Source organism: Microtus pennsylvanicus, chromosome 22 (assembly GCF_037038515.1).
Source record: "Microtus pennsylvanicus isolate mMicPen1 chromosome 22, mMicPen1.hap1, whole genome shotgun sequence".
NCBI lineage: Eukaryota > Metazoa > Chordata > Mammalia > Rodentia > Cricetidae > Microtus > Microtus pennsylvanicus.
In genome coordinates, this window is record NC_134600.1 from 36,034,127 (window position 1) to 36,050,111 (window position 15,985).

The 15,985-nt window shown below is 41.1% G+C and overlaps 1 protein-coding gene across 3 annotated transcripts in view; it reads left to right on the top strand.

Annotated features, from left to right (window-relative positions):
* Window positions 1-6,871: 6,871 nt before the first annotated feature.
* The window catches only part of Kmt2e (lysine methyltransferase 2E (inactive)), a 63,502-nt gene continuing 54,388 nt past the window's right edge, over window positions 6,872-15,985 (top strand). For all 3 annotated transcript variants that reach the window (XM_075955879.1, XM_075955881.1, XM_075955882.1), the window contains exon 1: window positions 6,872-7,012. The gene's annotated coding sequence lies outside the window, so the exon portion shown is untranslated. The remainder of the gene's footprint in view (window positions 7,013-15,985) is intronic.

Below are 15,985 nucleotides of genomic sequence, written 5' to 3' on the forward strand. Positions count from 1 at the left end.
TATATGTAAGAGGATGTATGATAGAGGGTTATAAATGGTTTATAAAGAAAACGTTTTAAATGTAAATGGAGAGGTTTGTCTCTGACATTAGTTGCTAAATTCTGGCCTGTAAAACTAAAGAATTAAGACTACTCACTAAACCACCATCATAACCTGGGTGACCCACCTAAAAAAAAACAAACAACCTCAAAGTCTCATTACACATTCTTTCTTCAAATTAAAAGACTCATTAACCAGTGACCATTCCTTTAATTTTGCTGTTGTTAGCAACATAACAAACAATTCATTAGGAAATGCAAATGGCACAAAAACTGAGCTAAATTTCAACAGACAAAACAAAGAATGGAAGGAAATGACAAACATTTAGATAGGAAAGTTCGAAGTTCTAATTACTTAGCTTTTAATCAACCTAAGATGTAAAGACAGGAATTTGGTTATCTGATGGCTGAAATCAGGGCCACAATGGCCATTTTCCTCAGGAATAGAGAAACAATAAAGAGGAAGAAAACCAGAAGATAGTTTTGACACTAATACTGATATCCTTGGGAAAGACAACTTAAAATAAAATCTCAAGAACGACGAGTATTAAAATCACAATCTCTAGGAATTCCTATAATCATTAAACAATTTGGGTTAACTTGTACAAAACAACATTTACTATAGGTTATATTCAACTCAGTTTATTATATAAAAACTGCTATACATAACAGTTATTGGGGATAGAGATAGAAGTTGGTAAGGCATTGCCTTAAAAGTACCTGAATTTGATCCTCAGAACCAGAGTATATGGGGGTGTTGGACAGAGACAGGAAAATCCTTGGGGCTTGGAGGCCAGCCAGTCGAGCCCAACTAAGGGAGTAAGAAGCTGTCTCAAAAATTAAACAAGTTTAGAAAGAGCTAGTGCCAGGACAGGAACCAAAAGCTACGGAGAAACCCTGTCTCGAAAAAAAAACCAAAAAACAAAAAAACAAGTAGATGCTGTTGCCCTCTGCACATATTTATGGCTCCTCTGTGTGCACAAACACATAAACATACATGAAGGAAATTATGTTTTGAGTAAAAAAAAAAAATCAAAAATTTTTATAATACATAAACTGCATAATTTGTAACACTTATGCAACATGATGCAAGGAAAATTCCAAGAAATACAAAATCAGAAACTGCCAGGCGGTGGTGGCACAAGCCTTTAGTCCCAGCATTAGGGAGGCAGAGGCAGAACTCTTTGTGAGTTCAAGGCCAGCCTGGTCTACAAGCACTAGTTGCAGGACAGGCTCCAAAGCTACAGAGAAACCCTGTCTAGAAAAAAACCAAAAACGAAACAAGAAAATCAGAAACAACCTAATCATATCTCTAATAGGACAAATATTCACAAACTTAGCACATTAGAAATTTTATTTGAAGTACTGTTCACTTCTCCAACAAGTGTTCTTCCTCACTAGCTGCTATTTCAGAACTCAAAGTTTACAATTTTATACTGGATATCCAAAGAATCCCCGTCTTTTTTTTTTTTTTTTTTTTTTGAGACAGGTTTCCGTGTAGCCCTGGCTGTCCTGGAACTCACTTTTTAGACCAGGCTGGCCTCAAACTCAAGAGATCTGCCTCTGCTGGGATTAAAGGAGTGTGCCACCACTGCCTGGTTCCCCTCCCTCTTTGCAACTACATATATGGTTAACACATTTAGAGTCATTTTACGACACTAGCTCACCTAAAAATTTCAGAGAACTATAGGTCTTGTAGCCCAGTCTAGCCTTGAACCTCTAGATCCTCCTCCTGCCACTTCTCTGCTGGGTTACAATTTCATTACAAAACAAACAACTAGATTCAAATTATCTACAACTCAGTAAATATTTAGAATCTTCAGAGCCCTATCTGCAAACATGGAGTTGGGTATTTTTACTATTCAAAAAAAAATTATTCAGGAACAGGCAGGTGATATCAAATTCTAAAGACAAACTCAACAGACCATGTGCATATTTAACTGTAAACTTTTTAACAGTCTCAAGTAGCTCAAACTGGCCTTGAACTTGTGACTCCCGTTACTCCACCTCCTAAGCACTGTCATTACAGGCCCAACAAACCATAACATCCTTTATTTACTTATTTTTGGTTTTTTGAGATAGGGTTTCTCTGTAGCTATGGAGCCTGTCTGGGAACTAGCTCTGTAGACCAGGCTGGCCTCAAACTCACAGAGACCCATCTGCCTCTGCCTTCCAAGTGCTGGGATTAAAGGCATGAGCCACCACTGCCCAGCCAAACCATAACATCTTATTCGTCTCTCAAATGATTTCAGTTACAACCATTTTCAGTATGATTTTTTATATAGTTTTTTATATTCTCAAGAGGACACTAAATGTCAGGGGCATGGGTAAAACATATAGGGGAATTTCAAATAAAGACCAGTTCTAAGTTAAAGTGGAAGGCCTTCTCACTCTGAATGTCTCACTTATTTTGGGAAATATGTCAAATGACATACCCACAATGTTCTAAGAGCAGACAATGAACAGCAACATTCAGCTTGACTGAATGAGTTCTGAGTTTCTTTCTCATTATCTATCATGTTAATAAGCCCTCTTACTGGACCACAAATCTTCTGTTCACTAAAACCCATAGCTACTAGAAGCTGTCAGTGACATAATTTCAGCAACAGAATTAAACAAGGCCACTGCAAATTGAATCTAATATCTGAGTAAACAATATCTTGATAAACTTGCAAATACATCAAAAGGTTGTAAGTCCATCCATGTTTTTGTTTTTATATATTACTGCCAAGTCTATAGGGGAAACACATTTAATAAGAACATCCCAAAAAGCCAGGTGGTGGGTGGTGGCACACGCCATTAATCCCAGCACTGGGAAGGCAGAGGCAGGTAGATGGATCTCTAACAGGCCAGCCTGGTCTACAAAGTGAGTTCCAGGACAGCCAGGGCTACACAGAGAAACCCTGTCTCGAAAAAACAAAACAACCAGAAGACAAATACACACAGACACACAAAAAAGACCACCCCACAATAATTTTTCTTCTCTGCTTTTTGCAGAATTATCTCTGTCCTATCAGCTGCTCTCAGCCCTACCCTCACACTATCTTTTCCTCTCATCTAAACTCTGGTCAAAACAGTTTTTTGAAAAGTTTGAAAGCCAGTATGTTTACCCAAACGCTTATCAACTATCTGTTAGTGGGCTTGGTCACTAATATGAACAAAAGCCCTAAGCATTTGGAAGTAGAGACGTTAAAAAATAAAAAAAAAAAAAAGCTGTGTTATCTGGAAGTGGGAATGTTTATTCCAGACAGTGGAACAAATGCACAGGTATATTTTGACACGGTGTTTTAGTACATCAGCAAATTTGTTATGTGTCACCCCAGTTAAGATTACAAGTAAGCAAGAGACAATCGTTTAAATAAAAATAAATGTTGGGTATAATTTGGCAATTTCTTTGAGATTACTAGAAAATTCTTACAATTCAAGAAACAAGCTTGGGATTTTTATCAATTTAGAAAGTCTCCAGTCCCTGAAGCTTTAACAATGAATCGCTACAACTCTAAAACTAGAACTACAACAGAAATGAATAAAAAATAGTCACAAATTAAAGAATTTATACAAATGAAAAGTAATTACAAGGTGTTGACAGGGTCTCATGCAATGGAGGTTGACCCTCCAACACAATGTGTAGGAAACGATGGCCTCCAATCTCAGGACTCTCTTACTCCCCCCTGCCTCCCCAAAACTAGGATTAAGCTTGTGCAACCACGAGTGTATTTCACCAAGAGTGAAAATGCCATTTTAGAAAAATTAAAGAGTTTATGAACTTTACGGAGTCAACAACAGGAAAGAATAGGAGCAACCAGCACAAAGGATTCGTTTCCATTAGCCTAGAAAATGGCTTCTCTTCCTTATTAAGAAGAAAATTTGAGAACCCTTTGAAAATTATAGTCTGTCTTCATATTTAATTTTTTCCTAAGAAAAATGACCTAAAGGAGCAATGGGATTCACACACAGAAAACAAAAGGCTGTTAAATTATTACACAAAATATCCATTTTAAATAGATAAGGGGAAAAGCTTTGTATTTATTGAACTTTGTAATACGTAACTATTCACATTTAAAATACTGCTTTAGTTCACTCCCATTGTTACTTAACAAAAAAAATCCACAAAACAATGCTACAAACCAAATCTTATTTTCCAACTATAAAAAGGCCCTACAACTAAAAATAAATAACATAACCATGGCTCAGGTTAAAGCTGTTACTAGGACCAGTAAGCATTCATTTTCTCTTAGCACCAAACACTTTTTTCAAAAAAAAAAAAAAAAAAGTACCCAGGTATTTAGAGCCTGTAATCCTAGAAATAGGAGTGGGTAGGCACGAGTTCCAGTCCAGTCCAGGATATTAGAAACCAAAACCCAATTTCACCCTCATTCCCTCAATCCCACTAAAATATATCTTATGCTATTACAAATGTGCTTTAAAGGCGCAGGTTCAAGAATTTAACGAATAATATTTACCAGAAGCAATTGTAATTCCATCTTTTATTTTTTTAAAAAAGGACGACATAAATGCAACGTCGAGTATTGAAAAACGACCTTTTAGTTTCATACAGAACAAAATACCAGCAGCTGTATTCTCTATCACCAAGGATACCTATATTTGACAAGGCAACCCTCACCAGTAAGAGAGTCCATATTCTCAGGGGATATCCAAGCAGGGAGGGTAATGGATACAAAGTATATAAGGAAAAGAAAGTTTGAAAGGGCCCTTAATTCAGACTGAGATACAGTCCTTAACTGCTTGCCTGTTCTACTAAACTTAAGTGTTCCTGGGTGTTATTCACTTGCTTCCAAACTGTGGGTACACTGTATGGTTAATATTCAGATCTGAGAACTTTTGTGTTTTGCCTGAAATAATCAAGTCTTCCAGCCTGTCCTTGTTACCCAGCCCAGTGACCCTCAGGGCTTCCTAGCTGGAACGCAGGATGGAACTGCCGCCTTACATAATGTAAGTACATTTAGCAAGGAGAAAGGCAGATGAGAAAATAGGGCGTCAAACCTTCTCCTCCACGAACAGCTGGCACACCCCGAAAGGAGTGTCCCTCGGGGGCTTTCCCCCGGGAGGTGCAGCTGTCCTGCTGCGTGGGGGAGGGGAAGCGCTTTCAAACAGTCATCTCTTCCTCTTCAGGCAGCCAACGCCGACCACACCACCGTCCCCTCCCCCGCCCCAGCCTGGGTCGCAGCCAAACCCCACAGGAATGCAGCCGGTCACATGCGTTGCGGCGGCGGTGGACGTGCCTCTCCCCCCGCGCCCCAAGGAGACCCAGCGCCATCTTGCCCTGACGCAGTTACAAAAGTCATAGGAGAAATCGCGCCTCCACGGCCGCGCTAGCGCCCCCAAAGTCTCGCAGAGGCCGAGCCGGGGCCCTCACCTCGCGCAGGGAGAGGAGCAAATGACCAGGGAAGAGCCTTGCGCCTTCCTTCGCCGCCGCTTGGGTTCCAAAGAGGCCGCGACGACAACGATCGCCGTCATCACTTCTCCCTCTCTGCCTTTGCTACAGACTCCCCCGACGACTCTGGCCCCACCCGCTGCTGCAGCATGAGGTCATCGCCAGCCAATCCCGACGCGCCCGGCCGAGCTCACCAGGCGCCGATTGGCTGCCGACACCGCTCGGCCTCTCCCCACTCTTCTAACAGAGCACCCAAGGTCGTGCTGGGGGCCAAGAAGACGGAAACCGCCATTTCGGGGGAAAAGGCCCCCTAAAGCAAGATCCGTAATCGCTGTGTGATTTCTTTTCTTTTCTTTTCTTTTTTTTAGTGGGGAAGCCCGTTTCAGTCCTTGGTCTCCCCTTTCCGCTTCGAGAAACTAGTTCTGTTCTGCCCTCCCCCTCGTTTAATCACCGCCACACAAACGAACTCCCGCTCCCTCCCAGCACACTGTCCCGCGGCGGGGAAGTATAGGAGGCAGCGGCGGCGACTGCACCGGCGGCGGCCACGGCAGCTTTTACCCCTTACACGGTGGCAGGGAGGCGGCGCTGACGAGGCTGGCATTTTTTTGTCTGCGGCTTCTCCCCCCGACCTCTTCCGTTTCTTGCTCCTCCATCGTGACCGCGCCGGACTCGCCAGCTCCGCTTTTATCCGGTGCCCGGAGCCTGCGCACTGGAGCCTCCCCGGCCGCTAGTAGGCGTCGAGTGACAGCCCGAGCCGGTTCGCCCGGCGCTGGCAGGCCAGACCGGGGAGGGGGAGGGGGCGCCCGGGACCAGGGCCGCTCAGGGGTGGGAACCAGGGCAGCGCTCTAGGGAGTGATGGGAGGGGGCTCGTCCCCGTCCCTGCTGTCATCCTTCTACCTCCTAGTGGCATCCTCAGGCTCACCGACATCCAGACTTGAGGGCTACTCAGGGACAACTGGGCGAGAGCCAAGCCCGCCAGCTAGCGAGACCGCGACCACCGTCGGCGAATGGCGGGATGCACCGGTGCTGAAAAAGACCGAGCGTCTGGCCAGCTCGCGGCCCCCCGCGTGACGTCCCCACGGCCCGGCGGAGAAGCCGCGCCTGGAGGCAGCCCATAAACAAGATGGCGGCGGGCAGCTTCGTCCCCTCCCCCCTGCCCCTGCGGAGCGGGGCGGGCGGGCCCCGTGCGCTTGCCGCCGCCGACGCCGCCGCCGCTGCCGCCGCCGCCGCCGCCGCCGCCGCCGTCGCCGCCATTTTCCCAGAGCGAGAAGCAGTGACACTGAGCGGGCGCAGGGGGCCGAGTCGGAGATCGAGCCTGAGTTCGGGAGCGGCAGCAGACGGGGCATAGACAGTCGGGACAGCCTCGCCGCCTCCCCAGCACTCCTGCCGCGGCCCGCAGCGCCCGACTCCCGGGTTCCCACTGAAGACACTGCGCGCCGCTGCCTGGGGAGGGGGTGTGGAATCGATTCGGGTCCGCAGTGGCTGTCGTCGGGGGTCGTCGGAGTGCCGAGGTGTGGAGTGACTCGTCGGGGGTCTAGCCGATCAGAGGGTTCGGGTGTCTGGTGTGTGACCATCACAGGTCAGTGCCTGTCGTGTCCGTGGAAGTCGTGGGGTCTGCGGTGGGGGGCACTTAGGGCTCCGGGGAAGGGGTCGCTGCCCCTCGGGAGCCGGGCGTCCACACTGAGGCTGGGGCGCCTTTGCTGGGGCCGGACGTCGCTGGTGGAAATCGGATTTGTCCTTTATCCTGCCTGTCCATAGCAGTGGGGGCATTATGGCGGGTTTTGGGGTAGTGGAAGGGGAAACTGGCAGTTAAACCCCCTTGAGAGAGTGGGAGTTAGGGAGGGGGCGCCCTCCTCCCTGGCAGCGGGTTCAGGCCACCGGGGTGAAGGAGGAGGCTTGTGACTGCTGGGGCTTGTGTCGGAGAGGTCCCGGGAGCTGCCATCTCTCTCTCTTCTAGCTGCATCTTGTTTCGGGTGCGGAGAGAAGACGTTTAGGCCTCGTTTTCTTCTTCCTGCCTTTATTTCTTGTCACTTTCTGGCATAATGTTCTCCTAAACATGGAAGGGGGTAAAAAAAACTCCCTGGGCATCTCTCTTTGTAGGAAAGAGACAGCTCCTCATCCTCTCCGGGAGAGGGTAAACCCGCCCCTAAGGTGGTCACCCCAGCCTTCCCAGTCTCCTCCCCCGCTCTTCTTGCATTACTGCCGTCCTCTACTGTGCCAAAGCCTTAGAATTCACAATATGGCTCATTTCAGAAAAGCTTATTTTGACCGAAAGGTTGGCACCAACGCAGTGGCAGCAGTTAGAGATGAGAAACAAACGGTTCCCTGTGCTAAACCGGGGAGGAGGGAGAGAAAAAACAATCCCGGGTGCTTGCTTCACTGGCCTTAGTTCCGCCTAGATCCGCCCTATTTAGAAGGCTGTCTAGAGAATGATCAAATTTAAAGTCAAAGAGAAATCAGTGGAGTTAGTCTTAGAGTAAATTTCTGTGTTGCTTATTTTATTCAGTCTTTAGAGATGTGGATAATATAAGGTGTTTGGAGTTCTGGAGACCTTGGGAAGAATTAAGTAAGGTGCATTCAGCTGTAGGTTGGAGTTAGCAATACCTAATTGGGAAACAGACCCCCTTTCCCTTTAATTTCTGAGACGGAGAGTAAAAACTGTAATTTCCCTCTTTTGTCCTTTACAGATTCTAAAAATGGCGGCCCCAAGGCTGATGTTGTGGTAATCTAATCAGCTCGGGTCCTCCACACCCCATGCAGTGCGTTTGTCTGCAGCATATTACAGGCTTATTATGTTTACATGAAAAAGATTGGGCTTGCCCCCCTTCTCCAAACCGTTTACAAAAATGCGTCAATTTTATTGCAAATTGCAATGCTGTTTTTAGTTGATTAATTTTATTGGTTTTTCCTGAAAGGCAAATAAACAAAACACAACTTTTGAAAAAAATAAAAAACACTTTGTCTTGGAAATTCCACCATCAAGGGACTTTTAAACATTAAAAATTTATTTAGGTACAGATAATAGTTTACGTTGGCCTTAAATCACCCATTTTTACCTAATATGTCAAAGTAAAATGTCTTGCTAAGTGTAACACATTTTACATTTTTGAGAATTTTTATCTTCAGTTAAACATACAACTCTTAGCTAATTTTGTGTATTTTGGTTTTTATATTTTGTTTCAGAGTAAATTTTTTAGGGAGCTGTATAAACAGACCTAAACCTGTTAACGTAACTGAATATAAGGATGCTTTTCTTCCCAATATTGTGTCTTGTCTCTATTTTCTTTTGTTTTTAAAGCTTTAATAATTTTCAGTTGTTTGTATATTTGGTAAGGTGACACTCCACGCTTTACTGCCTCTTAAATTTGTCTTATTGCATACTATCATCATTATGTAAGTTAAAAGAATAAGATGTTGATTCCCTTTCCCATGCCCATTTGCCTATTATGGGGTTGTGGACTTAGTCTGTTTTAATAGAACTTAATAAAACCATTGCTATAATAGGATCTTGAATCCATTTTATGCCATTGTCAAAATCTTCAAGACAGAAGATTAACTGTCAGGTGTCATTTAGCTGGACTTTCAAAAGTGTGGTTGATTGCAATTTATTTACATAGTGGGAGGGATGTCTTTTTTCTGGGTTGAACTAAGTATAAGTAGTAAGATATCATTGGGCCATTAGTGGGGTTTAATGACCTCCTTGATTGTGTAGCAACTGGAAGATGAGTGCCTTTCAATCCAGTAGTACTTAAAAAGGCTGGAGAGCACACATCCCTTTGTGAGTCGTACTCCATTATAGCAACCTTAGAACAGCACTCATATTGTGAATATATGAACTAGCTGATTATAGGGTACATCCTGCAAAATAAGTGTGGAAATAATGGGATTAGGTAGTTTTACATCCCAGTGAGTTTCATCCCTGAAGACTGATGATTGAGTACAGAACCATACTTAGAATCTTTGAAATATTATATGATGAAATGTTGGTGGGTAGTGGGTGAGTTTGTACAGGGCTCCAGGGTCACTTATTTACATAATAATCTGAGTGTGTGAGTCTAGACCCTAGATAGAGTATATGGGATCCGTGGTTAAGATTTGTGATTTAGAACAAGGTTGGTAACAATAAGAGAAAACACTGTCTATACATACTATGGGTTTCTTGTTATTGTTGTTGATCAAGTCTAAACATCAAGTAATTGGCTAACTTGGTTTCACATAAACATTGTTAGAAATAAGAAAATCTTTCTTTTGGGTTTTGTTTCTCTTTTAACTCCTGTAAAGTAGGGAATAATTTTAAGGGTTTGTTGTACCTTATTTTCAGTATATAAACAACGTAGCTGCTGTACAAGTTAGGATGGGGGAGGCAAATTTATTAACAGGTTGTGTTTAATTTCTGTTCCCAGAAAATTCTGAAACATTTGATCTCTTGGGAGGAAACTAAGTCTTTGTTTCTATGATAGCTGAGTTTGGGCGATTACATATTTATCTGTTTAGTGGATTTGTAGGAAACCTGTAATAGAATAAAATTACTTTTTAAAAAAAGTTATTTTTAGCGACTACATTTTGATCATACTTGGTTTTTGTTGTCATTATAAAGTATCGTTTTGGTCCCTATTTAAATTGAGAACTTTTGCCCATTTCCTTTTCCTTCAACGCCAGTGTCATAGTGAAGTGATAGCTGTTAATGGTGGCTATGACTAGCAGTAATGCTCCTAGAGAAGTTTCACTATATATCTTATTAATGAGGGCAACAATTACTTCTTAAATTAGCATCATAATTTATAAGAATAATGTACTCATTTTTGTGTATTAATCTCTTAAACCTGTAGTCTTATTTTTAAAGGTGTATTATAAAATTCTGGCTGGGCATTGGTGGCACACAGCTTTAGTTCCAGCACTTGCAAGGCAGGTGGATCTCTGTGAGTTCAAGGCCAGTGTGGTCTACAAAGAAAGTTCCAGGATAGCTAGGACTGTTACCCAGAGAAACCCTGTTTGGAGGGACCAAAAAAAAAAAAAAAGAAGAAGAAAGAAAGAAAGGAAAAGAAAAGCATTTTTAGAAATTGCTACTGAAAAATAGATGTGTACTACTGTGCTTAATTTTACTTAGTTATGAAGGAGTTATGTATATTTTCATTTATGTAAAGCATTTGCTATGCTTTACCTTCTTAAATTTCTATATTTAAATAGCAATGGAATTTGAAGAGTTATCAGAATATGCAGTTATCTGAAAAGACAGTATACTATTTTAAAAACATATTTTAATAAAGTATAATAGCTTTTATTTCTAAAAAAACCCCTATTCTTTTTTTTTTTTTTTTTTTGGTTTTTCGAGACAGGGTTTCTCTGTGGTTTTGGTGCCTGTCCTGGAACTAGCTCTTGTAGACCAGGCTGGTCTCGAACTCACAGAGATCTGCCTGCCTCTGCCTCCCAAGTGCTGGGATTAAAGGCGTGCGCCACCACTGCCCGGCTAAAACCCCTATTCTTTGCAGATGATAGGTGATCACTTATTTGTTGAATGTAAAGCTTTAGTTTAAGTGAACATGTACTTAAAAATGGGCTAATCAGAGACAGTTTCTATTATGTCTCAGAGAAAATGTTAAATACATGTATTCCATGAGAATTATTTTTACTTTATAGCAAGATATACTTTTTAGTTACTTCCCCAATAATAGGAAAGATTTATCTACTTCAAACATGGCTATGTGATATTATTAGCTTTGGGCTGAGTTCAAGAACCCAAATGACTCAGATTTATTGTCTGTTTTGTCATGAAGAAATATCGGAAGGAGCCTTATTTCCTTAATGCTAAACTGATTGTTTTGTATTAATTAAATATTTGTTTAATATAAAAGAGCAGTATTTGTGAGTGAAATTGTTTTGCACTGTTAGAAGTAGACAGTATTAACCAAAGATCCTATTGCTATTAAGTTATAAGTATGTTATAGAGGACATATTATGAGGCAAAGAAATAGTTCATTATTGTGAACATCTAGGCTAAGTGCTAAACTAAAAACTAAATGGGGTGGAGAAATGGTTTAGTGGCTAAGAGCACTCATTGCTCTCCCAAAGGTCCTAAGTTCAATTCCAGCACCCACATAGCAGCTCACAACTGTCTGATGCCATCTTCTGGTGTGCAGATGTATATGCAGGCAAAGTACCATATACATAAAATACATAAATAAATAAATCTTTAGACAAAAATCAAATTGTGGTGACCCAGATTAAGTAGATCGTATTTGTACCTTTAAACATATGAAAAGTTCCTTTTACTAATCTTTAGTGACTACAGTGCTTCTTAAATTAGAATCAGAAAAATCCTTGTTAAAATTCATTTGATACAAAGTCAGTTGTTTTTCTCTCTTGATCAATTTATTGTAGACAGTTTAAGAAAGCCATTTTCATGTTATTGGGTAAATTTTACAGCGTTTTTGGAAATCTCATTTCATTATTTACCTAAAGTGTTTAGGGTCTTAGTTTTTGAGGCACTGCCCCATGTATCCCAGACTGGCCTGAACTTGCCTATGTAGCCTAGGATGACCTTAAACTTGTGATTGTCTGTCTCCACTAAATACCAGGATTACAGCTGTGCACTACCAGACCTGGTGTTAGGAGTTGGAAGCAGGATTTTACACATTGGAAACAAGCCCTCTGTTCACTGGGCTGCATCCCCAGACCCAAGAGTCTTCTAATTTGTAGACAATGACTTGTAATACATTGATATAATTTGTAAATAAGCAGCTACTTATTCAAAATTTTAAAATGCTGGTTTTTTAGTTCTTAAAAGTGAAGTCTGAAATCTGGGTGTAAGAAAAGGAGAAACAAGGGAGTGGGGGAAGGGTAATAGAATACATGTGATATGAAAACAGAGGGGACACTATTTAAGGGGAAAGAAGCAGCCAGAGAGGGGCAGGGGAAGAGTGGGATGAGTTAGAAGAGAGTATGATGAACACGTGTAGGAAAATGTAATGAAACATATCATGTTGGATTTAAATTTAAAGAGTTAATTAAGAAAAATGAAAGAGGGCTAGGGCTGCAGCTCACTGTTTGCTATGCATGAAGTTCTCAATCCCTAGTTCTGCTCCCTGCCCCCACTATAGAAACAAATTCTCCCACATTTCTCTTGTATTTTTACAACTGGGGGAAGAAAGCAATTCCTAGTAACTCTTAGGTTGCTTAATGTAGAATTGATCCAAAAGAAGGAGCACTTTCATCCCTGAAGTTTATTATTGAGAAATAATATTGTATCAATGCCAGCTTGGTTGTGGTACTTCAGGTCTGAGCCAAGCCGGAGACAGAACGCTGAAATATGACAGTGGGATTTAGTTTGCTGCCATTTATGGCATTTGAAGATAACTTTTACATTTTTATTATTTTAATTTGTGCGTAAGGTAATTTTGTAAAGTTTATTTGAGTGTGTGTGTGTGCATGCACACGAGCACAGTATGTATGGGTGAGGGCATGTGTATGCCTTAGGACAGCTTAAGTAGTTGATTCTCTCAGGCCTTAAGCTTGTTCATTGTTTACTGTAGAACCATCTATCTTAATAACTCTGTAAGTAACGTTTTTTTTAGACACCCCCCCCAAAAAAGAATAGTTGTGTGTGTGTGAGTGTGCGTGCGTGCAGTGTATTCTGATATAGATTTGAATCCCCCCCCCCAAAAGGCTCACAGAAAAGGAGAATGGATATAAAGAAGATACCCTCCTCTTCTAATAGTTTTATTTTCTGTTTCATACAAGTAATAAATATAACTTGCTTGTGAGTTTACGCAGGCATCTGAAGTGATACAAGATTTGAAGGGTCTTGAGCCTGGTGGTGGTGGCGCACGCCTTTAATCCCAGCACTTGGGAGGCAGAGGCAGGCGGATCTCTGAGTTCGGGACCAGCCTGGTCTACAAGAGCTAGTTCCAGGACAGGCTCCAAAACTACAGAGAAACCCTGTCTCTAAAAACCAAAAAATAAAAAATAAAAATAAAGATTTGAAGGGTCTTAATGGTACTAACTTCAATGATTGGAACTATGCTTTAGTAGCCATGAATTGACAGGGGTTTGAGACTAGTCAAATAAAAATATATAATGCTCATTTGGAACTATTCTCTGCTGTTTCTTTTAGAACAAAGCTTCTTGATTGGTTGATTGACAGCCTGTGTTGTTAAGCCTCCACCTAATAATTTGAAGGCTAGACAACGATGAATTTGAATAGCCTCTCTTTCCCTGGCACTAAGGGTACAGAGATAGGTAAGCTCATCTTCACCTTGAGGGAGATCACAGTTTGTTTCTACCTCTCATGAGTCTATTTTAGGCTTGATTTTGCTGCAGGGAACAGATATCGACCAGAGCTAGCTTAAGGAAAGGATTCGTTATAAGGTTATCTAGGGAAATCTCAGAATTTATTTGAAATCTAGTGAATCTCACAAAAAGTAGCAAGGTGTCCTAGAGGTTCCATTTGTTTTGCTTCTTGTTACTAGCTGTGCTTCGATACGAGGTGGTGGCAAGGAAGGTATTTATACTGTGTGGAGGGGTGGCTATAATAGAGCCCCAAATATTGCTTTTCTTACTATATTTTTTTAGAGAACAAAATCATGGGTCTTATTACATTTTCATACATAATTGTCATGGTATGTGACTTGATTGCTGTTCTTCACTCTACATCATAAAATTGCTTTTTTGGGGAGTTGGGGTAGAGGAGCAATGTTCAGAGGTACTTGCCTTACCTCCAGAACCACATAATTGACATTTCAAACTGATGGCTCCACTTTTTAGCATAATAAGACAACAACAACAACAAAAGGCAAAGTGGTCTGGTACACACATGTGTTTATGCACTTGAGCACAAACGCATGTGCAATCAAACTAAATAAATATGCACATATATACATATACTGCATGTGCAGATCATATAAAGGCAGGATTTTCTGAGGATGTAGAGGGTTTTCTAGTATGCAGAAAAAAAACCAAATGAATTAATGAATGAAGAAAGTGTGTGTAAAAAGAAAGTTGTAATTTGAAGGTTTGATTTTTGAAATGATGACATTTCAATAAAGTATATTTTATAGAAGATTGGGGATAGAAAACCAAACAAGATGAATGGTTGTTGAATTCATGACTGAGAGGACTGAGCCTTCAGGGACATTCACCGAATGTTCACAAGTGTGGGAGAAGGAAGATGTGGTTTTGTTAACTAAAGTGGATTTCTTAGCCACCAAATTCCAGGCTTTGAGGGCAAATGCATAAATATCTCAATTTTTTTTTTGGGGGTACGGGGTGAAGTAAATGATCTAATTGTGAAAACTATATATCTTGTAGATGTTTCAAAATAATGTGACAAAATCTAAACTGTCATTAAAAAGTATAAGTAGTATATTCTTTGAGATGCCCAAGAAGATCGAAAAGATTGTGTGAAACAGGTTTTATAACTAGAATAGTCTTCTGAAATAATATTGTCAGTGTGTGTGTATGTATGTGTGTGTATGTGTATGACCAAAAAACTGCCCTGAGGAAGTTGAGTCTCATATATCCCCAAATAGTTTTGCGGCACAGATTTTTAAGTTTGAAAGTGGAGAAAAATTAAAAGTTCCTGAAAGTCCAGTAGTGTTTTAATATAGTGGGGAAGAAAAACAAATATAAAGGAGAACGACTTTAGAAAATTTGCAGAATGATTGGGGTATGCAATGATGCAAAAAGGAAAGAACGAACCCTTATATACCCAAAGGAACTGTAACCTGATAGATTATCAACTTGATAGATTAGGAACTTGACTGTAAGCTATGTAATACACATATGTACATATATACATATATGTATATATACATATATACACATACGTACATATGTGTGTGTACACGTATGTGTGTGAGTTGCCTGTGGAGGTGAGAAGAGACCTTTTTATGCAGGGAGTTGTAAGCTGCCTGGATGGATTCTAGGAACTGGACTTTGGTCATCTGCAGGATGCTACTCCAAGTCATCTGTCTAATCTCTTGTATTTTAACTAATAGTTTGGAGGATGTGCAGATTAGGACATTCTCCTATGCTATCACCCTTTTTTTTTAGCCGTAGAGATAAAGAAAATGAGGCATAAATGCTTAATATCCCCATTAACAGACATTAGTGTTTCTTTATAGCTAAATCCTGGGTACTGGGATTACAGACATGCACCACTACCACCGTTTTATGTGGTGCTGGGGAGCAAACCTGGGACCTTCTTCGTGCTAGACAAGCACTCTGTTCAGCTACATACAATCCCAGCCCTAGCTCTTTGCCCTTGACATGATTTTAAAAGCAGCCTTAGTCTTCTAGGTTTTTGTTTTTGTTTGATTAATAGAATCCATATTAACAGAGCCCTTCAGATTGATACTGACAAACACTAGAAAAAGTATAGGAGATTAAAACTATTTTTTAAATTTAGAATCAAAGTATTACTTATGCTTATGATTTCTGTATAAGATCTTAATAGTAAGGATCTTACTACCTATATTAATCACCACCCCCCCAAAAAAACAAAGACCACAGTGATATTTTTTAAAGATTTCGTCTTATTTATGTCTGTCTGCCTGCC